Source organism: Odontesthes bonariensis, chromosome 2, assembly GCF_027942865.1.
Source record: "Odontesthes bonariensis isolate fOdoBon6 chromosome 2, fOdoBon6.hap1, whole genome shotgun sequence".
NCBI lineage: Eukaryota > Metazoa > Chordata > Actinopteri > Atheriniformes > Atherinopsidae > Odontesthes > Odontesthes bonariensis.
Window position 1 is genome coordinate 39,822,395 of NC_134507.1, and position 22,705 is coordinate 39,845,099.

The 22,705-nt window shown below is 44.4% G+C and overlaps 7 non-coding genes across 7 annotated transcripts; 2 read left to right on the forward strand and 5 right to left on the reverse strand.

Moving 5' to 3' along the window:
- Positions 1 to 83: 83 nt before the first annotated feature.
- Positions 84 to 247, forward strand: LOC142402464 (U1 spliceosomal RNA). Its single transcript, XR_012773368.1, has one exon. It is a non-coding gene; the product is annotated as a U1 spliceosomal RNA (small nuclear RNA).
- A 548-nt stretch (positions 248 to 795) lies between these two features.
- Positions 796 to 959, forward strand: LOC142402469 (U1 spliceosomal RNA). The gene has a single exon (XR_012773369.1). It is a non-coding gene; the product is annotated as a U1 spliceosomal RNA (small nuclear RNA).
- A 3,520-nt stretch (positions 960 to 4,479) lies between these two features.
- On the reverse strand, positions 4,480 to 4,598 carry LOC142375349 (5S ribosomal RNA). Its single transcript, XR_012768936.1, has one exon. It is a non-coding gene; the product is annotated as a 5S ribosomal RNA (ribosomal RNA).
- A 364-nt stretch (positions 4,599 to 4,962) lies between these two features.
- Positions 4,963 to 5,146, reverse strand: LOC142370310 (U2 spliceosomal RNA). The gene has a single exon (XR_012767842.1). It is a non-coding gene; the product is annotated as a U2 spliceosomal RNA (small nuclear RNA).
- A 9,085-nt stretch (positions 5,147 to 14,231) lies between these two features.
- LOC142370725 (U2 spliceosomal RNA) lies at positions 14,232 to 14,426 on the reverse strand. The gene has a single exon (XR_012767872.1). It is a non-coding gene; the product is annotated as a U2 spliceosomal RNA (small nuclear RNA).
- A 301-nt stretch (positions 14,427 to 14,727) lies between these two features.
- LOC142372008 (U5 spliceosomal RNA) lies at positions 14,728 to 14,840 on the reverse strand. The gene has a single exon (XR_012768168.1). It is a non-coding gene; the product is annotated as a U5 spliceosomal RNA (small nuclear RNA).
- A 610-nt stretch (positions 14,841 to 15,450) lies between these two features.
- Positions 15,451 to 15,569, reverse strand: LOC142374558 (5S ribosomal RNA). The gene has a single exon (XR_012768743.1). It is a non-coding gene; the product is annotated as a 5S ribosomal RNA (ribosomal RNA).
- Positions 15,570 to 22,705: the final 7,136 nt, after the last annotated feature.

Below are 22,705 nucleotides of genomic sequence, written 5' to 3' on the forward strand. Positions count from 1 at the left end.
ACTGCAGACAGTTGAATTTGCTGCACCGTCCGGCCGAGTGAGGCACCTGGAAAAGAGGTGTCAGCCTCTGATAGTTCCAACTCATACTTACCTGGCAGGGGAGATACCATGATCAAGAAGGTGGTTCACCCAGGACGAGGCTCAGCCATTGCACACCGGCTGTACTGACCCTTGCGAATTCCCCAAATGTGGGAATCTCGACTGCATAATTTCTGGTAGTGGGGGACTGCGTTCGCGCTCTCCCCTGATTTGACTGTATAACGTGAATATCCCTGGGCAACTCTACCTTGGTTTTTGTCCTGGCGTTGCTGCTTTAAGGACACCTTTCCATCTTTAAAACCCATGTTTTGCAAGGTTTGCTGAATGCTGCGGCAGGTCTGCACAGCTGATATGCCGCTGCGCAGTTGTCAGGTGAGGTCATACAGTGCAGTCACCCCAGGCAGGTGGGCGTTGCCTTAGTGATGGCAACAACGAGATGAGAATACGGCAGCATTTCTGCACTGGAGATATTAAGCCGTGAGGGTTTGCCTCAACTAAGAATTTTCCCAGTGTGGGTGGGTGTGGCTCTAGAGATGGGGAGAGTGGAAAAACTAAATCAATTTCTGCTCCAAGTTCCTTGGTTGTTGAAACAAGAACTGATCAGAAAGATGAAGAAAAGCCGGACTGTTTTAATCTGCAAGCTTTTCAGATTCAGGTTAGCTGCTGGCATGGCACTGCAGACACTTGAATTTGCTGCACCGTCCGGCCGAGTGAGGCACCTGGAAAAGAGGTGTCAGCCTCTGACAGTTCCAACTCATACTTACCTGGCAGGGGAGATACCATGATCAAGAAGGTGGTTCACCCAGGACGAGGCTCAGCCATTGCACACCGGCTGTACTGACCCTTGCGAATTCCCCAAATGTGGGAATCTCGACTGCATAATTTCTGGTAGTGGGGGACTGCGTTCGCGCTCTCCCCTGATTTGACTGTATAATGTGAATATCCCTTGGCAAGGCCCTCAGCTCGTACAAAGTGCAAAATTGGATTTAGACTTTAGGACAAATAAGGCATATTATTGGGTAAAAGATTTGTCAATCAAATCCATGGAGAGGGAGGGATGGGAAATCATGGGCATGCTGTACTATTGGTCAATTAGCTGTCAAAAGCTGCCAGGCCATGTGGTGAAGTGTTGTGGCAGGGTGAATCTAGGGAAATGTACAAAATACGACTTAAATGATCGTTTTATACAAGTGTTTTGTCTAATTGGGAGTGTTGGACATTGAATCGTGTTTTAATGCTTGCATTGCTGTCTATTGATCACTTCATTTGAGTTATTTATTAATTTTCACCCACCAGCTGGTACTTGGTATTGTATGAAAAAAAGAAAAAGGTGGTTAAAAATAGACATGAGACTAATTGGTGTGGCTATTTTCAGAAACATGTGGATGTGAATGTAAACAAAAACTCTAAAGCTCTTATTTTTGTCTTTCCATACGTCGACCCGCTGGTTTGAGGCCTACATGGTGATGGAGACATTGATTATGGGGGAAATGACACACTGTTACCTCTGCAACATTGTCTATTAATTCAATAAACTTTTTTTATTTCTTCACAGTTGTATGCTGTTCATGTGTTTATTATTACAGATGATGGTATATCATGAATGATTATAATTACTGGTAGGTTACATTATAATGAATAGATTGAAGGAGAATATTGAAAGTGTTGACTTGGAAATGACACAACACACTGCTACTGCGATTCAAGGCACTTTAAGGGCTGAAGTGCATTTATTCAAGTGCATTCTCATTTAGTAAACAAAGTTAAGACATGTATAGTGCACATTTTTCATGACAAGACATTTGAAATTAAGTGTGTGAGGGGGAGAGAGAGAGAGAGAGAGAGAGAGAGAGAGAGGGAGGGGGAGGTGGAGGTGGAGGTGGAGGTGGAGGGAGAGTGTGTGTGTGTGAGACAGAGACAGACTGACTGACCAGGAGCAGTGGGCAGACAGGAGAGAGAGCCATGTGCAACAGCAGATATGGGAACAAACAAGAAATCAAGTGTAAGTGAACAATACAAATGAGAACTATATACATGTGCATGTAGGAGTGCAATCAGGAAACTATATACACAAACAACAACATAGGGACATCAAAGATAAGAGAAAAAAAAAGTTCAGACAAGTCAAGATCAGTCACTGGGCCTCAGTATCAGTCATTTACCAGCCGTTGATGTCACAGATGGGCCTCACCGTGTTGCCGTAGCCACAGCGGTACAGGAAAGCCTTCGGGTTGTCCTTGGCAGGGCAGCTGGGCTCGGTGCAGCGGACGCTGTAGCGCCACACACCAACTGGCCTCCAGAAGAAGACGCGGTGTCGGAAGAAACTGTCTGCCACGGGGACCGTGCTGCCATCCACCACACCGGGCATCTCGGGAGGGTGGAACCACATCTTTTCACTCTTCAGGACCTTCCTCCACCTCTTCCTGCCGTACATGTCAGAGAAGGGCCGCGGCTTCAGAAAGAGCCCCCTCTCCTCATCCTCCTTCAGCCACTTAATGTCTTGCTCGGGCAGCCCGCTGTCCTCAGCCTCCCAGGATTTGTGCCATCCTTCAAACAGGATGGCATCTTCACCACCAACTGCCTCCTGTGACTGGCTCTCTGTAAATACAAAAAAACCCAAAACACATTGATTATAGTATATCCACACTGTCGAATGAGGCTTTTCATTACAGCAGCCCACTGGATGTGACATGCATGATCTGTGTGCTATTAGCCAGTAAACTAATACAACTTGTGTTAAATGAATATGTACCTTGTGTTTCGTAGGTGGACAGAGCCTCCACAAGCAGAGCGTCGTCTTCCCAGCTGGGGTCTGCTGAGCTGGCAGTGGTGGCTGATGGACGGGGCGCAAAGAAGGAGGGTACCGGTGAAGAGGTAGGCACAGCTGCACGGGGTGCTGGGGCAGCCGACTTGGAGGAGGCCTTCTTCTTCGGCTTCGCGGTGGAGGTGGGGGATGCTGCTGCTGCTGCTGGTGCTGAAGGGGGCTTTGTGGTGGAGGTAGGTGTGGCTGATGGACGAGCCTTGCTGGTGATGGAGGGAGATGCAGGAGGAGGAGGTGATGGAGGGGCCTTGCTGATGGTGGCAGTGGGTGGTGCTGCTGCAGATGCTGCTGGGGGCTTGCTGGAGGAAGCAGACGTGGTGGAAGGAGTGGCTACACCCTGCTGAGGTATTAGGAGGAATATTACATTTCAGTTTTGCTGAATACATTTGTTATGTTATTCCTTTATACACATGTTCACCTGCACACATACCTCCTTGTCCAGAATGTACTTTCTGAACCTCTTAAGGGCCTTTGAATTGATGTCATCCTCCTTCATGATGAGCCACTGTGTCACCGACGTGTAGGCCTCCTGCGCCCTCTTCCTCTCAGCGTCGCTGCCAGCCTGAGGATCCGCCAGGAGCCTCTTGTGCAGGCTGTACCACTGCCACATCTCCAGGTAGGTGAACGACTTGAACCTCCCCTGTCCATAGATGGCCCGGTCCACATTCACCTCCAGGTGGCACGAGACGGTGGTGAAGAGGTGCGCGTACTTGACCAGCTGCTCCTTCAGCCACTCGTCGTTGATGGTCTTCCTCTTCTCAGGGTGCCTCATCTCCTTCATGTGGCGGTCGACGATGCTGAAATGGCATAGTAATGTAACATAGTGATACAGTACTATTAAGTTATAACACTATTCACATGGCGATCACTTACTATTTGCAGTAGCCGACATCATTCTCGACCAGCCACTTGAAGCTCTTGCTGGTGTACTGGCCAAAGGTCATCACCAGCTGCCCCAGGACTTGCGCCTCAGTTGGAGAGGGTGTGACGATCTGGCATTTCTTCAAAGCTGTAGACAGATAAATAAAGGGGAACAAAATTAAAGTAATCATGTCTAGACAGTAGTGCAGTTGTAAGCACAGGGTTGTGCATGCACTCTTCTCACCTTATTTGTAAGCCTTGTCTGAGTCTCTCAGCCTACTGTCCACTGTCTCACGGTCCCGTGCATGTGGCTTAAGGAAGTCCTTGGCCTCCTTGGTCATCCCAAGCACACACTGCTGCCTGTCCTTAGGAAAGCTTGTGTCCAGGATGGACAGCACAGGCATCAGAGGATCCATTTGCTTCTGTTAACACACACAGACAGACACACACACACACACACACACACACACACACACACACACACACACACACACACACACACAGCCTGCCTGTATAGTATAACCAGTTGTTTAGTTTACAAGTTATATAGGGGAAAAAAGCACAGAGGCTGACAAGATTGCATTACTGTAGTTATAAATCTGTATAACTATAGGATATTAATAGTAAATTGTTCCATGTAGTAATGGCATGAGACTAATATAAAAGCTTTGTATTAGAATAGGATGCATATTATTCAGAAATCTGTGTCACAACAGATGTTTCAACAAAAGACATGCAGAGAGAAGAGAAGAGAAAAATGCTTACAGCACCTGGTATTCCCAAGCGGTATCCCATCCAAGTACTAATCAGGCCCGACCCTGCTTGGCTTCCGAGTTCGGACGAGATCGGGCGTGTTCAGGGCGGTGTGGCCGTAAGCCACAGTCCCTGTGACAAATATGTGTTATATAGGTGCTGGAACCATACGTTTCACCTATTTTACCAGAGAGTTGGCTTGAGAGGCTGATGTTGAGCCTGCACGTCGACTTCCCTGATGTGATTGTTCTCTGCAGCTGAAAATGGGACTCTCAGATAACTTAGTGTGTGTCTGTCAAGCTCCTCTGTTCTCTGTGTGTAGTTTTGTGTTCATGGTCATACAGAGAAACCAGGGAAGCTCAATCCCACGACGTGCTCATAAGCTGCGTCTTTTCTAAACATTATAGTTCTATTTTAGAAGTCAGAATACAACGGCTCCCTGAAACTACCACCATGTACCGCTGGTTTTGTTATTTCACAAGAGTTGGGAAGAGTGCACCGTTCCCGGCGGCACTGCAGTACCGGGACGATGCGTGGAGTGAACGGAGCAAGCCCCTTTTTCAACCCCTGTGCCTAAAAATCCATTTAATATGTAGTCCTCATATAGAGGACGTATCAGATATTAAACTGATAAGAACAGATTTTTTCTTTTGTTCTTTTGAAAAAATTTATTGACACTAATACATCACATTTTCATAAAAACTTCATATTTAAGACATATGTGTTACCTATGAATAAAAACATCAATAAATAAGTGTAATCTGTATAACCACATTTAAAACAACAACAATGAAACAAGTTTTCCATGGGATATTACAGATAAGGTCAATGTTGTCTAAGGTAAAAGTTACATGTGAAGTAGTTCTCATGCGAGTAGCAGTTTGTATTGAGTGTCTTTAAAAAGGAGTGCATTAGTTAAAATGCTCTCTTCCAAGTCCATTTTTTGTGCAGGAGCGCAGTGAGTCCCTACCCAGGGAAACTCATTTCGCTCCCCCAAACAGTAGGTCTCTCGGGATCCTGTCGTGGTGCTCAGAGGAGATCCCCACCCTGTTGCTCCTTCCCACCTGCCTCACCCGGAGAGCCAGGCCGTCGCTGCTTTGACCTTTTTGTGTGTAGCTCCGGCTCCTTCATCCGAATGGACACAGAGGCGATTCTTCTTTGTGGATGTGTCCTAGGCCCGCCGCCTGCAGCTCCGGCCGCTTGAGCCGCCGCTGCGGCCATCCGGATCACAGCCACGGGGGGGATCTGCATGCGCTTCCTCACCAGCAAGTTCCTGGAGGTCCACATGGCGTCTTTCATAGCGGCTAGGGTGAGCCACTGCTTGGCAAAGTCATTCTTTTTCATTTTTGTTTGGCTCACCCCATAGAGCACAAGTTGTGCTGTGAGGACCTCCCTTGCTGGCAAGTACGGGAATTGCAAGGAGCCGGCTGTTGCCCACTGGTCTGCAGCAGCGCTGCACTCCCAGAGCAGGTGCCTCACCGACTCGGGCGCGCCACAACCAGGTCGCGGGCAGGTTGAGATCGCTGACATGCCCCGGGAGTGCATAACGGACCTGACTGGCAGGATCTCATGAGCCACCATCCATGACAGGTCCCGGAGTCTGTTTGGGAGAGCGGAATGGTTGACGTTGCACCAAACTGTTGAGGGCTCGTCGAACGCGAGCCCACGCACTGGACTCACTGGTTCCCGCTCCTGCACAACAGAAATCAAAGAGCGGTGGTTTGTTAAAACATGCAACTCCTCTGCCTCCAAGTTAAAATGCTTTAAGAACGTCTGGATAAAAGCATAGGATGGTGGCAGGCTAAAAGACACAGGCACTTTTAGGTCGGTGGGTAAAATCTTCAGTCTTCTGAGGTAAGAACCCATCCAGAATCGTGTCATTGCTTTAGTTTTGGGGTTTCCGGATGGGTCTGTGGCCTGTAGGATGTGCAGTGTAGTGTATCTGCTTCCTAAAAACAAATAAAAAATCAGGCACTCCTTTTTCTCCTTTCTCTTTTTGTTTCTTCATTACATCTCTCCTCAATCTTTCCCACTTGGAGCCCCACAGAAAATAAAAAATGGCTCGGTCCAGGTCTAAAAGCACTTTTCTAGGTGGGATAAAAACAGAACTGATTAGTAAAAGCAAAGGTAAAATCACGGCTTTAATGATTAAAACCTTTCCTTCAATAGTCAGTCCTCTAAGTCCCCAGTATCCTAGTCTTTGCTTTACTTTCCCTACCACGTGTGGCCAGTTTGATGTCCCTCCCCCTTCCTTCAAAATTAATCCCCAGTATTTTCTGTTTTGTCTGGGTTATAGTCACGGGGAGTCCTGTTGTCTCAGTCGCTGTCCATGGCCCATAAAATTGGGCTTGGGTCTTGTTTCTGTTTAGTTTTGCCCCAGAGGCCCGTCCATACCAGTCGGTCAAGTCCAGAGTCCTATTGATAGATAATAGGTCTGTACATAAAATGTTCACGTCGTCCATATATAAAACACACTTTGTCGATAGTCCCCCGCTCCCCGGGACTCTCACCCCATTGATTCGGTGGTCCCTTCTCAAGCTCTGTGCCAGTGGTTCGACACAGATGATGTAGAGGACGGCAGATAACGGACAACCCTGACGGACACCGCAGTGGATGTTTACTGCTTTTGTCAGATGCCCGTTAACAATTCAATTCAATTTTTCAATTCATTTTTATTTATATAGCGCCAAATACAACAAATGTCATCTCAAGGCACTTAGATAGTCAGTCCAATTCAAGCCAATTGGAATTCAATTAATTAATAATAATCATAATTCATAAAATAATCCAATTCGTTCATATAGAGCCAATTCAAAAACAATTTCCTAGCTAAGAAAACCAACAGATTGCACTGAAAACTTTTTGTTTTTCGGTCCAATCTCCCGGCCTGAGCGGCGTGCCTGAGGCGACTGTGGAGAGAAACGACTCCCTTTTAACAGGAAGAAACCTCTGGCAGAACCAGACTCAGGAAGGGTGGCCATCCGCCTCGACCAGCTGGGGTTTGAGAAGACAGAAAGGGGGGGGGGGGCGGCGGCGGCACTGTAACACCATTCAAAGGATATCTGTTGGAACAGGGAAACACGAGTTAATGACCACAATAATATCACATATACATAAAGAGAGTAAAGTGAGGATAGGTGTGACAGATGAGGCCCCCCAGCAGTCTAGGCCTATAGCAGCTTAACTATGGGATGTTTCAGGATCACCTGAGCCATCCCTATTCAAGGTAAACACAAGAAACTTGTGCTAACGAAAATAAATAAATAAATAAAGGACCAGACTCAGTGAGTAATTCCCTATACTCCCTATATAGATCCATATATAGAACCATCTTTTACAGCCACAAGCTACCTCAGCCTCTCACCAACTGCACACCAGTCACAGCGGGGTGGGGATGCAAACCCTGGTTCGGGTAGGGGGAGAAATAAAAGAGGTAAGATAAGCGGGAATGGGATTCAAACCCTGGTTCGGGTAGGGGGTAATGAAAGTATAGAAGGTGCCAGAGGTGGAGGCAGGACAAGACACACTAGCAGATTCAGCAGACAAACTCACCTAAACAGTCCTATAATCACTAAAAATACCAGCAAAAACAAAGCCATACAACTCACTCTCACCAACTGCACACCAGTCACAGCAGGGTGGGGATGCAAACCCTGGTTCTGGTAGGGGTAGAAATAAAAGAGGTAAGATAGGCGGGAATGGGATTCAAAGCCTGGTTCGGGTAGGGGGTAATGAAAGTATAGAGGGTGCCAGAGGTGGAGGCAGGACAAGACACACTAGCAGACACACTATCAGATTCAACAGACCTAACTATAAGCTTTATAAAAAAGGAAAGTTTTAAGCCTGGTCTTAAAAGTGGAAAGGGTGTCTGCTTCCCGGACATTTACTGGCAGCTTATTCCACAATAGAGGGGCCTGATAACTGAAGGCTCTGCCTCCCATTCTACTTTTAGAAACTCTGGGAACCTCAAGTAAACCTGCAGTTTGGGAACGAAGTGCTCTGTTAGGAAAATATCTTACAATGAGATCTTTAAGATATGATGGAGCTCGGTCATTAAGAGCTTTATATGTAAGGAGAAGAATCTTAAATTCTATTCTGAATTTAACAGGGAGCCAATGAAGAGAAGCTAAAACTGGAGAAATATGATCTCTCCTGTTAGTTCTCATCAGAACTCTGGCTGCAGCATTTTGGATCAGCTGAAGGCTTTTCAGAGAATATGTGGGACAGCCCAATAATAAAGAATTACAGTAGTCCAATCTTGAAGTAACAAATGCATGGACTAGTTTTTCTGCATCACTCTGAGACAAGATGTTCCTAATTTTAACAATATTACGAAGATGAAAGAAGGCAGTCCTAGAAACCTGTTTTATATGCGAGTCAAATGATAAGTTCTGGTCAAAAATAACTCCAAGGTTCCTCACTGTAGAACTAGAAGCCAAGGAAATACCATCTAGAGTAACTATATAGCTAGACAATTTCTCCCTGAAACGCTCAGGTCCAAAGATAACGACTTCAGTTTTGTCTGAATTTAGAAGCAGACAGTTCTGAGTCATCCAGGTCTTTATGTCTTTAAGACATGCTTGTAGTCTGACCAACCTATTGGGTTCATCTGGTTTTATAGATAAGTACAGCTGAGTATCATCAGCATAGCAATGGAAATTTATGCCATGCTGTCTAATAATGTTACCTAATGGAAGCATGTATAAAGTGAAAAGAATCGGTCCAAGCACAGAACCCTGAGGAACTCCATGACTTACTCTGGTGTGTGAGGAAGATTCTTCATTTACAAGAACAAACTGAAATCTATCAGATAAATATGACTTAAACCAGCCTAATGCAGTTCCTTTAATCCCAATAACATGTTCAAGTCTGTGTAATAAGATACTGTGATCGACCGTATCAAATGCAGCACTGAGATCCAACAGGACAAGCACAGACACAAGTCCGCTATCAGAGGCTAAGAGGAGATCATTGGTAACTTTCAGCAGTGCAGTTTCTGTGCTATGATGCACTCTGAATCCTGACTGAAACTCTTCAAACAGATTATTTCTGTGTAAGTGATCACAAAGCTGAGCTGCAACTATTTTTTCAAGAACTTTAGACATAAAAGGGAGATTGGATATAGGTCTATAATGAGCCAACACTTCTGAATCAAGAGTAGGTTTTTTAAGTAAAGGTTTAATTACAGCAACCTTAAAAGTCTGAGGTACATATCCTGTCAACAAAGAAAAATTGATCAAATCCAATATGGAAGTGTCAATTAAGGGGAAAACCTCCTTGAACAGTCTGGTTGGGATTGGGTCTAAAACACAAGTTGATGGTTTAGAAGAGACTATTGCTGTTGTTAGTTCAGAGAGATCAACTGGACAGAAGCCGTCTAAATATAAATCAGGTTCTAAAGATACTTCTAAAGCTGCTGTACTTGATGATACATCAGTGATAATAGTGGGAAGGACTCCATCAATCTTCTCTCTGATAGAAACAATTTTATTGATAAAGAAGCTCATGAAATCATCACTGCTGAGAGTTAAAGGAATAACTGGCTCAGCAGAGCTCGGACTCTTAGTCAGACTGGCTACAGTGCTGAAAAGAAACCTGGGATTATTCTTATTCTCTTCTATCAATGATGAATAATAAGCAGTTCTAGCTTTACGAAGGGCTTTCTTATACGTTATTAAACTATCTTTCCAGACTAACTGAGACTCTTCTAAATTAGAGGAACGCCACTGTCTCTCCAGCTTTCTTGCAGTCTGCTTTAAAGCACGCAGCTGTGAATTATACCAAGGAGCCAACCTCTTCTGACTGATTACCTTCCTTTTCAGAGGGGCAACATTGTCCAGTGCTGTACGCATTGAAACTATAGTGCTGTCAACAAGAGAGTCAAGTGCTGCTGGAGTAAAGTTTATGTAGTCGTCCTCTGTCATATCTGCACATGGCAGTGAAGAAAAGGATGATGGAATTAATTCTTTAAATCTGGTTACAGCCTCCTCTGATAGACACCTTCTATATGTAAATTTCTTCTCAGAAACTGTATAGTCAAGTAATGTAAACTCAAAGGTTATCAGAAAATGGTCAGATAAGACAGGGTTATGAGGGAACACTGTTAACTGTTCACTCTCAATGCCATAAGTCAGCACAAGATCAAGGGTGTGATTAAGGCAGTGAGTCGGTCTGTGTACACTCTGAGAAAATCCAATAGAGTCCAATATAGAATTAAAGTTCATATTCAGGCTGTCATTTTCAACATCTACATGAATATTAAAGTCACCCACAACAATGACTTTATCTGTACTCAGCACTAACTGGGATAAAAACTCTGAGAATTCAGACAGAAACTCAGAATAAGGGCCAGGTGGACGATACACAACAACAAACACAAGAGGTTTCTGTGATTTCCACTTTGCGTGGGAAAAACTGAGAATCACAGATTCAAAAGAGCTCAAACTAATCTTGGGTCTGGGACTGATTAGTAACCCTGATCTGAAGATAGCTGCCACTCCTCCTCCTCTGCCTGTGGTTCGAGGAACGTGAACATTTAAACAGTCAGAGGGAGTTGCTTCATTAATGCTAACATGATCCTCCTGTTTCAGCCAGGTTTCTGTAAGACTAAATATATCAATATGATGATCACAAATCAACTCATTCACTAACAGAGACTTGGAAAGGAGAGATCTGATATTCAGCAAACCACATTTAATAGTTTGATGTTTTTGTTCAGTTAAAGTTTTTGTTTTAATAATTTCTTTTTGCACAAGAGGATTTGCTCCTTTTGTGTTAATCGATTGGGTGGGTAGCAGCAGGTGGGAAGCTGCAGAGAAGTGTGTAAGACTACAACTCTGCATCCTGGTCTGAGCCCTGGGTTGTCATGTTTTAGGGTGGCAAATAAATTCGTCCATATTTCTAGAACAAGGAATTTGCTGGTAAGTGTAATCGGTCTCCAATTCTTCAAGTCAGTCTTGTCTTTTTTTTTGTGAAGAAGAGTCACTATCCCTGCTCTAAAACTGTCAGGAAGTTGGTCAAGTTGCTCAAATTCCATAAAAACAGTAAACAAGTCAGGTGCTAAAATATCCCAAAAGGTCAAATAAAATTCTACGGGAAGTCCATCTTGTCCTGGGGACTTCCCTTTCTTAAAATTTGTAAAACATTTATTTAACTCTGAAATTGTAAAATCTTGGGTTAAAAGCACACTGTCTTTTACTGTTTTTTCTATGAAATTTAAAACTTCTGTCATGGTGTCCATTTCAACAGGTTTTTGTTCGTACAGTTCACGATAAAATTGTTCAACAGCTTGTTTAATTTCTTCCATTGAATCAACTGTGCACCTGTTCTCTTTTGTTAGCTTTAAAATGCCCCCCCCTTTATTCACAATTTTCTTAAAAAAATACCTTGTGCACTTCTCTCCTTCCTCTATTTCTCGTTCCCTGCTTCTTAAAATGACACCCTTACTTTTAATATCTGCTAAAATCGACATCTCTGTTTTCACTTGTTTAATTTCATCATTAAAATCCATCCCTTGTTGGTTTAATTTAAAATAGCGCTGTAGTCGCTTCTGCAGTCCCATCATGCGTCTGTTTTCCCTATTCTTTTTTCTCCTACCTGCCTGTCTAAAGAAAGTCTGGGTTTTTTCCTTCACCATTTCCCACCAGTGTGCACGTGTATCGTAAAAGTCTTGAAGGGTCTGCCACTCGTGGTACTGCTCCCGGTACTGACTAACTATTTCATCTTCTTTTAAAAAGGGAGCAGTTTAGTTTCCACAGACCACTTCCGGAAGTCACACCCGAAGAGAGTGATAGGGTGCAGGAAAGCATTAGGTGATCGGAAAAGAAAACGGGGGTCAATCTAGCATCGGTTGGTGGGCAGTCCCGTGTAAAAAGGTAGTCTATACGAGAGGCTCTGGTGCCATCACCACTGAACCAGGTGAAGCCCTCCTCTCTGGGATGCATGGTTTTAAAACAGTCCTGAAGTTTAAAATCCTTGCAAATGCCCTGTAATAAAACCGATGTTTTGTCAACTTTAAAAAATTCCCCTGCTCTTTTTCTGTCACTCCTGCTTAAAATACAGTTAAAATCACCCCCTAAAACTAGTGGTGCCCTACCTAGCATGTGGGACTGCAGGTCTTCTAAAAGGTCATACCGGTCATTTTTTTTCGTTAAAGCCATAAATATTTAAGAGGTTAAAATCTTGTCCCATAAAAGTCAAATGTGCTAAAAGTGCCCGTCCGTCTCTCACCACAGTGCTGCCCTTCACCAGAACCTGAGGGTTTTTGATTAAAATGGCCACTCCATCATTTTTGTTTTGGTTGGATCCACTCCACAATGATGTCTGCGGCCACATCTCCTCCCACTGTCTGTAGTGCTTTAAAAACGGTAGGCCGCATTCCTGTATTAAAAGAACATCTGACTTAAAAGAACTAAGAAAGGATAAAACACTCTGGGCTCTAACTTTCGCCTTTACACTTCTCACATTAATAGTTGAGAGAGTGAGTGTCATGAGTATGGTTAAAAACAACAGGTATGACATCTTAAAAGACTAAATGAGGGTTAAAACATTTAAAATGTCTTAAAAGCAGTTATGTAATTTCTTGTGAATGGAGCTCTTCCTTCACTTCTACAGGTGAGAGGCGAGGGTGTTGAGCTCTATTCCCCGGTCGGACTCTGGGGGTTGGCCTCTGTTGCAAGGTTTTGTTAAACTTTGAGTCTCTAGGGGTTGATTGCAGAACTACATTTAAAAAAGAGACCTCATTTGGTGAATTGGAGGGGAAGACTCTGGGCTCCTCCACAGATGAACTGTCTGAGTTAGTCCCAGCTCTTCCCCTCTTCTCTGAGACTATAGGAGAATCAGAGGACAATTCTGATGCAAGCCTCTTTGTTTGCTGGGCATCTGGGAGGGAGGCATCCTCGCTGTCATCGTGTGATTGGACTTCTTCACATTCTGAACTAGCTCCGCCTTCTGCCTGCACCACCTCCTCCTCCTCTCCAGAACTCTCCATTGGTGGGGGTGTAGCAGGCCCCTCCCCCTCCTCGGCCTCACCTGACTGCTGTCCACCATTCAGGGATTTTTGCAGGAAGTTTGAATTTTCCAGCCCAGCTGTTTCAAGTAGCTCGTTAACTGCCTCGGTCTGCCCTCCATTTCCTTCTCGCGTTTTTTTGGATTTCAATTTGTTGGCAAAGGATTTTGGGATATCTCTGAAGAGGTGGTTTGATTCTCCACAGAGATTGCACTTTCTGCCATTTGTACACTCTTCGAAGGTGTGACCGATTCCTCTACATTTGCCACAAAACATCTTCGTGCAGGCCTCCACCAGGTGCCCATGCTCCCCACATTTGCGGCAGAGTTTGGGCTGTCCCTGGTAGTGGATGTAACCTCTGTTTTCTCCCAAGACAATCATTGATGGGAGATGTTTCAGGCCCTGGAAGCCCTGGGGGTCTTGCCATTGTTGGATGGGGACCCTCCAGGCGCAGTTCCAGATGCCATCAACATCCCTCACCTTCATTGCCTGGCCTTTAACAGTGCAGAATCTTCCCAATCATATACAGATATCTTCTGTGTTCACCATTTCATTGACCATTCTGACAATTACTGTCTTCAGAGTATTGTCAGTAAGTTTCTCAACAGTAAACGCAGAAAACTGGGCTTGCACATTACCAAATCTCATCCAAAACTCCAGCAGCAAAGCTGCAGTGCGAAAACTTACATCGAAACCTTTGTTAAAAGGCAATGACAGGATGCAATTCAAATCGTCTGGCTTGAAGTTCAATATGTTTTGAATTAGCTTCCGAGAGAAGTCCAATCTGGACATCTCTATGAGCTTTCCATCTTTTTCTTTAAATAAAAATCTAGCGCTGTGGTGCCTCCTCATGCCAGCATAGTTTGCCGACATGATGGAGGCACCACAAACAGTTTATAAGAACAGATACTACACTTGATCTTAGCCAAAAGGCCGAGAAGCGATAACCCTCCACTGTTTCACGTCCGAGCGCCCTTCCTGGCACAATGCGCACTTGTGGCGGTGCTCTTTTTTTGCCTACAAAGCGTCACTTTGCACCTCCGCCCACCCGCTGCAGTGAGCACTCTTCAGCCGTTTCAGATGGTACAACTTTGCACTCCCGCCCGCTCCACTGAGCACCATTCAAACAACAATTTAGCGCTCCAGCTTTGAACATGGGCACGGTCTCAACAAATAAGGTGACTCTACTCCGAGAAGTCACTTGGCACAGCAAGAAGATTTCCTTTGCACAGACAGAATGGGCTTCACCCGCAAAGGTAAAGCCTTCCAAAAATAGAAACAACTCATTAATGTTGCTCTCCACGGAAGTCTTTAGTAAAAGGCGAAAGACTTGTACGTTATGAAGAGAAACCAGAGTACGAGTATTTGACACTGCGGGAGCAGTGCATCAGGCTAGTTGGCATAGCCACCTTCCCCACGGTGAGCTTTGCTTGGTTGAGACGCTGGCTCCTCGGCCGACCAGGTAGGAACAATCGGGCCCTATTCAATGGCTGCTTTGTCTTTTACTCTGTGCAAAAGACTAGGGGTGTTGAGGCTTTGTTCTGACCGCTCATTGGGTGTAGAGGTTTTTTTCAAGCAATTCTCCCAGTCGGCCCAATCCCAAAGCCATCTCAAAGTGGAGTTCACTTTCACTCTCTTTTTTCGCAGACTAAAAGCCAGAGTTTTATCTCAGAAGCTAAGCAGAGTCGGGCCTGGTTAGTACTTGGATGGGAGACCGCCTGGGAATACCAGGTGCTGTAAGCCTTTTGGCTTCTCCAGGCGCATACAGTTTGACTGCGTCAAATGCAAAGGCAGTCCCTGTTTGACGTTTTGGAACTGCTCCTTTGTCAGGACAAAGTTAAATGTATGAGGATCAAAGGCAACAATGACCTGGGACATCTTAGCAGATCCAGGATCAGCAAGATGGATCACAGGGTGATCAACAGATGTTTCAACAAAAGACATGCAGAGAGAAGAGACGAGAGAAAAATGCTTACAGCACCTGGTATTCCCAAGCGGTCTCCCATCCAAGTACTAACCAGGCCCGACCCTGCTTGGCTTCCGAGTTCGGACGAGATCGGGCGTGTTCAGGGCGGTGTGGCCGTAAGCCACAGTCCCTGTGACAAATATGTGTTACATAGGTGCTGGAACCATACGTTTCCCCTATTTTACCAGAGAGTTGGCTTGAGAGGCTGATGTTGAGCCTGCACGTCGATAAAAATAGAACTGATTAGTAAAAGCAAAGGTAAAATCACGGCTTTGATGATTAAAACCTTTCCTTCAATGGTCAGTCCTCTAAGTCCCCAGTGTCCTAGTCTTTGCTTTACTTTCCCTACCACGTCTGGCCAGTTTGATGTCCCTCCCCCTTCCTTGTCAAAATTAATCCCCAGTATTTTCTGTTTTGTCTGGGTTATAGTCACGGGGAGTCCTGTTGTCTCAGTCGCTGTCCATGGCCCATAAAATTGGGCTTGGGTCTTGTTTCTGTTTAGTTTTGCCCCAGAGGCCCGTCCATACCAGTCGGTCAAGTCCAGAGTCCTATTGATAGATAATAGGTCTGTACATAAAATGTTCACGTCGTCCATATATAAAACACACTTTGTCGATAGTCCCCCGCTCCCCGGGACTCTCACCCCATTGATTCGGTGGTCCCTTCTCAAGCTCTGTGCCAGTGGTTCCACACAGATGATGTAGAGGAGGGCAGATAACGGACAACCCTGACGGACACCGCAGTGGATGTTTACTGCTTTTGTCAGATGCCCGTTAACAAGGAATTTGCTGGTAATGCCCCGGTACAGCAGACCCACCCAAGCTATAAACCTTTCTGGGAACCCCATTTTTGGCAGTACCTGGAAAAGGTACTGGTGCGAGACCCGATCAAAGGCTTTCTCAAAGTCTAAATTTAGGACTGCTAGCCGAATGTTTCTGTCTCTCGCATAACAGATGGTGTCTCGGATCAGTACGAGGCTGTCGGTTATCTTCCTCCCCGGGATGGCACAGGCTTGATCCGGGTGAATCAGGTCTTCTAAAAACAAGGACATACGTGAGGCTAAAAGTTTACTAAAAAGTTTACAGTCAAAGTTTAAAAGTGTAATCGGTCTCCAATTCTTCAAGTCAGTCTTGTCTTTTTTTTTGTGAAGAAGAGTCACTATCCCTGCTCTAAAACTGTCAGGAAGTCGGTCAAGTTGCTCAAATTCCATAAAAACAGTAAACAAGTCAGGTGCTAAAATATCCCAAAAGGTCAAATAAAATTCTACGGGAAGTCCATCTTGTCCTGGGGACTTCCCTTTCTTAAAATTTGTAAAACATTTATTTAACTCTGAAATTGTAAAATCTTGGGTTAAAAGCACACTGTCTTTTACTGTTTTTTCTATGAAATTTAAAACTTCTTTCATGGTGTCCATTTCAACAGGTTTTTGTTCGTACAGTTCACGATAAAATTGTTCAACAGCTTGTTTAATTTCTTCCATTGTATCAACTGTGCACCCGTTCTCTTTTGTTAGCTTTAAAATGGCCCCCCCTTTATTCACAATTTTCTTAAAAAAATACCTTGTGCACTTCTCTCCTTCCTCTATTTCTCGTTCCCTGCTTCTTAAAATGACACCCTTACTTTTAATATCTGCTAAAATCGACATCTCTGTTTTCACTTGTTTAATTTCATCATTAAAATCCATCCCTTGTTGGTTTAATTTAAAATAGCGCTGTAGTCGCTTCTGCAGTCCCATCATGCGTCTGTTTTCCCTATTCTTTTTTCTCCTACCTGCCTGTCTAAAGAAAGTCTGGGTCTTTTCCTTCACCATTTCCCACCAGTGTGCACGTGTATCGTAAAAGTCTTGAAGGGTCTGCCACTCGTGGTACTGCTCCCGGTACTGACTAACTATTTCATCTTCTTTTAAAAAGGGAGCAGTTTAGTTTCCACAGACCACTTCCGGAAGTCACACCCGAAGAGAGTGACAGGGTGCAGGAAAGCATTAGGTGATCAGAAAAGAAAACGGGGGTCAATCTAGCATCGGTTGGTGGGCAGTCCCGTGTAAAAAGGTAATCTATACGAGAGGCTCTGGTGCCATCACCACTGAACCAGGTGAAGCCCTCCTCTCTGGGATGCATGGTTTTAAAACAGTCCTGAAGTTTAAAATCCTTGCATATGCCCTGTAATAAAACCGATGTTTTGTCAACTTTAAAAAATTCCCCTGCTCTTTTTCTGTCACTCCTGCTTAAAATACAGTTAAAATCACCCCCTAAAACTAGTGGTGCCCTACCTAGCATGTGGGACTGCAGGTCTTCTAAAAGGTCATACCGGTCATTTTTTTCGTTAAAGCCATAAATATTTAAGAGGTTAAAATCTTGTCCCATAAAAGTCAAATGTGCTAAAAGTGCCCGTCCGTCTCTCACCACAGTGCTGCCCTTCACCAGAACCTGAGGGTTTTTGATTAAAATGGCCACTCCATCATTTTTGTTTTGGTTGGATCCACTCCACAATGATGTCTGTGGCCACATCTCCTCCCACTGTCTGTAGTGCTTTAAAAACGGTAGGCCGCATTCCTGTATTAAAAGAACATCTGACTTAAAAGAACTAAGAAAGGATAAAACACTCTGGGCTCTAACTTTCGACTTTACACTTCTCACATTAATAGTTGAGAGAGTGAGTGTCATGAGTATGGTTAAAAACAACAGGTATGACATCTTAAAAGACTAAAAGAGGGTTAAAACATTTAAAATGTCTTAAAAGCAGTTATGTAATTTCTTGTGAATGGAGCTCTTCCTTCACTTCTACAGGTGAGAGGCGAGGGTGTTGAGCTCTATTCTCCGGTCGGACTCTGGGGGTTGGCCTCTGTTGCAAGGTTTTGTTAAACTTTGAGTCTCTAGGGGTTGATTGCAGAACTACATTTAAAAAGGAGACCTCATTTGGTGAATTGGAAGGGAAGACTCTGGGCTCCTCCACAGATGAACTGTCTGAGGTAGTCCCAGCTCTTCCCCTCTTCTCTGAGACTATAGGAGAATCAGAGGACAATTCTGATCCAAGCCTCTTTGTTTGCTGGGCATCTGGGAGGGAGGCATCCTCGCTATCATCCTGTGATTGGACTTCTTCACATTCTGAACTAGCTCCGCCTTCTGCCTGCATCACCTCGTCCTCTCCAGAACTCTCCATTGGTGGGGGTGTAGCAGGCCCCTCCCCCTCCTCTGCCTCACCTGACGGCTGTCCACCATTCAGGGATTTTTGCGGGAAGTTTGAATTTTCCAGCCCAGCTGTTTCAAGTAGCTCGTTAACTGCCTCGGTCTGCCCTCCATTTCCTTCCCGCGTTTTTTTGGATTTCAATTTGTTGGCAAAGGATTTTGGGCAATCTCTGAAGAGGTGGTTTGATTCTCCACAGAGATTGCACTTTCTGCCATTCGTACACTCTTCGAAGGTGTGACTGATTCCTCTACATTTGCCACAAAACACCTTCGTGCAGGCCTCCACCAGGTGCCCGTGCTCCCCACACTTGCGGCAGAGTTTGGCCTGTCCCTGGTAGTGGATGTAGCCCACTCCCAAGACAATCATTGATGGGAGATGTTTCAGGCCCTGGAAGCCCTGGGGGTCTTGCCATTGTTGGATGGGGACCCTCCAGGCGCAGTTCCAGATGCCATCGACATCCCTCACCTTCATTGCCTGGCCTTTCACAGTGCAGAATCTTCCCAACCATATACAGATATCTTCTGCGTTCACCATTTCATTGAACATTCTGACAATTACTGTCTTCAGAGTATTGTCAGTAAGTTTCTCAACAGTAAACGCAGAAAACTGGGCTTGCACATTTTCAAATCTTGTCCAAAACTCTTGCAGCAAAGCTGCAGTGCGAAAACTTACATCGAAACCTTTGTTAAAAGGCAGTGACAGGATGCAATTCAAATCGTCTAGCTTGAAGTTCAATATATTTTGAATTAGCTTCCGAGAGAAGTCCAATCTGGACATCTCTATAAGCTTTCCTTCTTTTTGTTTAAATAAAAATCTAGCGCTGTGGTGCCTCCTCATGCCAGCATAGTTTGCCGACATGATGGAGGCACCACAAACAGTTTTTAAATAAAATGCTTAAAAGAACAAAAATATATATCACACTAAAAGCCCAATAAAAGAGTAAAAAGTGGATGAAAAGGTACTAAAAATGGATACTTACCTTCCTCTAAAAAAATGGAACACCGACACCGACCCTGTTTCAGCTGAAACTCGTTCAAAAAGCAAAAACCTGGAAAAAAAAAGGGTAATACAAGAAAATTTAAAGACAAAGAACTCCAACTACAAACGACTTGGAATACTTTGATCAAACACAAAAAAGAACCTCCAAAGGGAGAAAATTTAGTGCCGAAATGGCATAAAATAGTCCACCCACAGGAGGCGATCACAGTCTTAGCCAAAAGGCCGAGAACCGATAACCCTCCACTGTGTCACGTCCGAGCGCCCTTCCTGACACAATGCGCACTTGTGGCGGTGCTCTTTTTTTGCCTACAAAGCGTCACTTTGCACCTCCGCCCACCCGCTGCAGTGAGCACTCTTCAGCCGTTTCAGATGGTACAACTTTGCACTCCCGCCCGCTCAGGACAAAGTTAAATGTATGAGGATCAAAGCCAACAATGGCCTGGGACATCTCAGCAGATCCAGGATCAGAAACATGGAGACTGAGAGCCAAACAGAAACAGAGGTGTCTGCCAACCAATCAGCAGCAGCCGAAGCTGGTTAACTTCCTCGTGTGTGTGTGTGTGTGTCACAGGGTTATGGTCAGATGTTTCAACAAAAGACATGCAGGGCGAAGAAGTAAATATAACTGTATTTTTTTTAAGAATTGGAAAGAATTGTCCTTGTGGATAAAAATCATGTCATTAACATCCATTTCTGTGACGGAAGTTAATAATTATATTTGTTGACAGCAGCACCGTCACTGTGAAGGAGAGAGCATGAGAGTGTTATAAACAGTAGCTGATGGATCACTAATTGTATGTTCCTGGGTGGTAGAACACAAACACTTCTATGCATAGATTATATAAACCACCCCAGTCAGAACATCACCTGAGATGTCTCCCCTGTGATGGACATTTGTTTTTTGAGGTGTGGGAGCAGAAGCAGCTGGAAGCTCTAACAGTCAACCAGCCACAGAGGATGAAGCTCTGATCACTTTTTTCTCATTCTCATGAGAAAATCTCAGCAATCTCATTGCTTTACAAATTCACCGCTTGACTAGGCTCATGGATTATCTATATACAATACATCTTCACTGTAAAGTCCAATAGCTGCATTAGGTCTATGTCAGCAACGCAGCAGTCCAGCACACAGGCCGGGGCACTGAGGGCAGCCTGCTGAGTCCAGTTTTTCAGTTTTTTAAATTCTTTTGAAGAAGAATAAATAAGGTAAGTTATCAAGCAAGTATGTTTGTTAATATGTTTTAATTACTGCTCTGACTGTTAGCGTTCACTAGCTAACGTTAGCATTAGTTAGCTAGCTAACGAACCAAACAGGCATAACGTTAGCCTGTTCAGGCCATGGTTAAGGCGAGTTTGGGCGGTTTCCCACCTTAGTCCTGTGATTATCTTAAAACCTTTGAACAGTTCCAAAGCCTAATTACTCTGGAAGTCTCACATTTGAAATGTTGTAGCATGAGTTTTCCGTTTTCCCCAAATTGACAGCGATGGCATTTTGGCCTGACTTTCAAATTTGCAACATGGAAATGACGGTTTTCAGTTAAGGCAGCATGAATGTGTTTGATGCAGAGAGGAGGATAAATGAGGTTCATAATGCACTGGCGCTGTCTTTCCTTGGGGAAATGGTGAAGGCTGGTGTAGTAGCATAGATGCTTTCGCACCCTATGAGTCATGACGGCCCTAATTGCACACGCAATAAGGGTAAATAGCCATTGACTGCAGGTGGGATGGACTAAATAGCCCAGTTACCTCCTCATCTCGCTCTTTTTGCGCTCCGTGCCCATATTATATCCCAGCAGAGTGGCTGAGCTCAGGTGTCTTGCTCCGTGTGCTACACATAACCCAGTTGGTTTGAGGTGGTATTAATATTTTCAAAATAAATTGGCAATTGGCAACAATTTATCAAGAACCCATTTTAAATTTGGAACTTCATACCAATATTGTTCCATATGTAGTATCTATGTGGGGGGAAATTATGTTTGCAGATCAATGACCAAGAAAGAAGCATCTGTTTATAAAAGTAGGATAGTTTTGAGGGGATTTTTTCAACATTATAATTACAAAGTAAAAAGAAATTTAGGCCTCCTAATTTAGAGAAAATTAAATTCGGTATGAAGTTCCAAATTGAAGATGTGTTCTTGATAAATTGTTTAAGCCAATTTATCCATAAGGTCACTGTGAGTGTTCATAATGGCCAAATGTGTTAGTCTCTCCTGCGTCATGGTGTTGCGCAGCCAGGTTTTCAGGCTGAAAAAGAGCGCTCAGATGCTTTGACAGATATGGGCAGGGCCAGAGAAAGCCTAATGATCTTCTCCACCTCTGACAGCATGGAGCGGGGTTGGTGCTGCAAGGTTTGCAGGATGGACCCCTTTGCAGGAAAGCCCTCCTCTGTCCCCCGTCCCTACACACAACTATAAAGAATGTGAAGGGGACAAAGGGCCTCCTCACACTGGAGGGCAAAGTTGTTCAGGTATGTTGATTTGTCTTCATCAGAAGAATACACTAATACACTCAGATAAATTACCGTGCTTAATTGTAATTCAGAGATACAAACATTTTAGGTAGACAAAGTAATGCCTACCAGTATTTGAAATGTTTTATTACAGAAAAGCTGTTGCAATGACATGTTTAGGTCTAATTAGATCACTAAGTGATTGAACTTGTTCTTATTTAGCTCTCAGCTGTGAAAAAGGTCCGCAGTGGGAGAGAGGAGGTCCCGCTGCGTGAGGTGAAGCTGCAGCAGGTAAGACCAGAGAATGGGAGGATTGGAGAGGAGGGACAACCTCTGTAGTTTCTACATAAGGGAAGATAAAATAAGATGAGTTTCATATTCTGTGATTGCCTCTGTAGTCTATGGGAGTGTGCTAACTGTCTCTTTCTGTGGCGCTGGTTGTTTATATGTTTACTGTGGTCACTTGTAGGCTGCACATTACAGAGTAATCTCTGGTGCCTTTATAGTTCTGACATCTCATACTGTGTTCTGTACAGGACAAAGCTTCTGCCTCCCTCACGCTGTGGCGGGAAGCTGCAGTCCACGAGCTGGACCTCGGCAGCCAGTGCAGGATTACCCACATAAA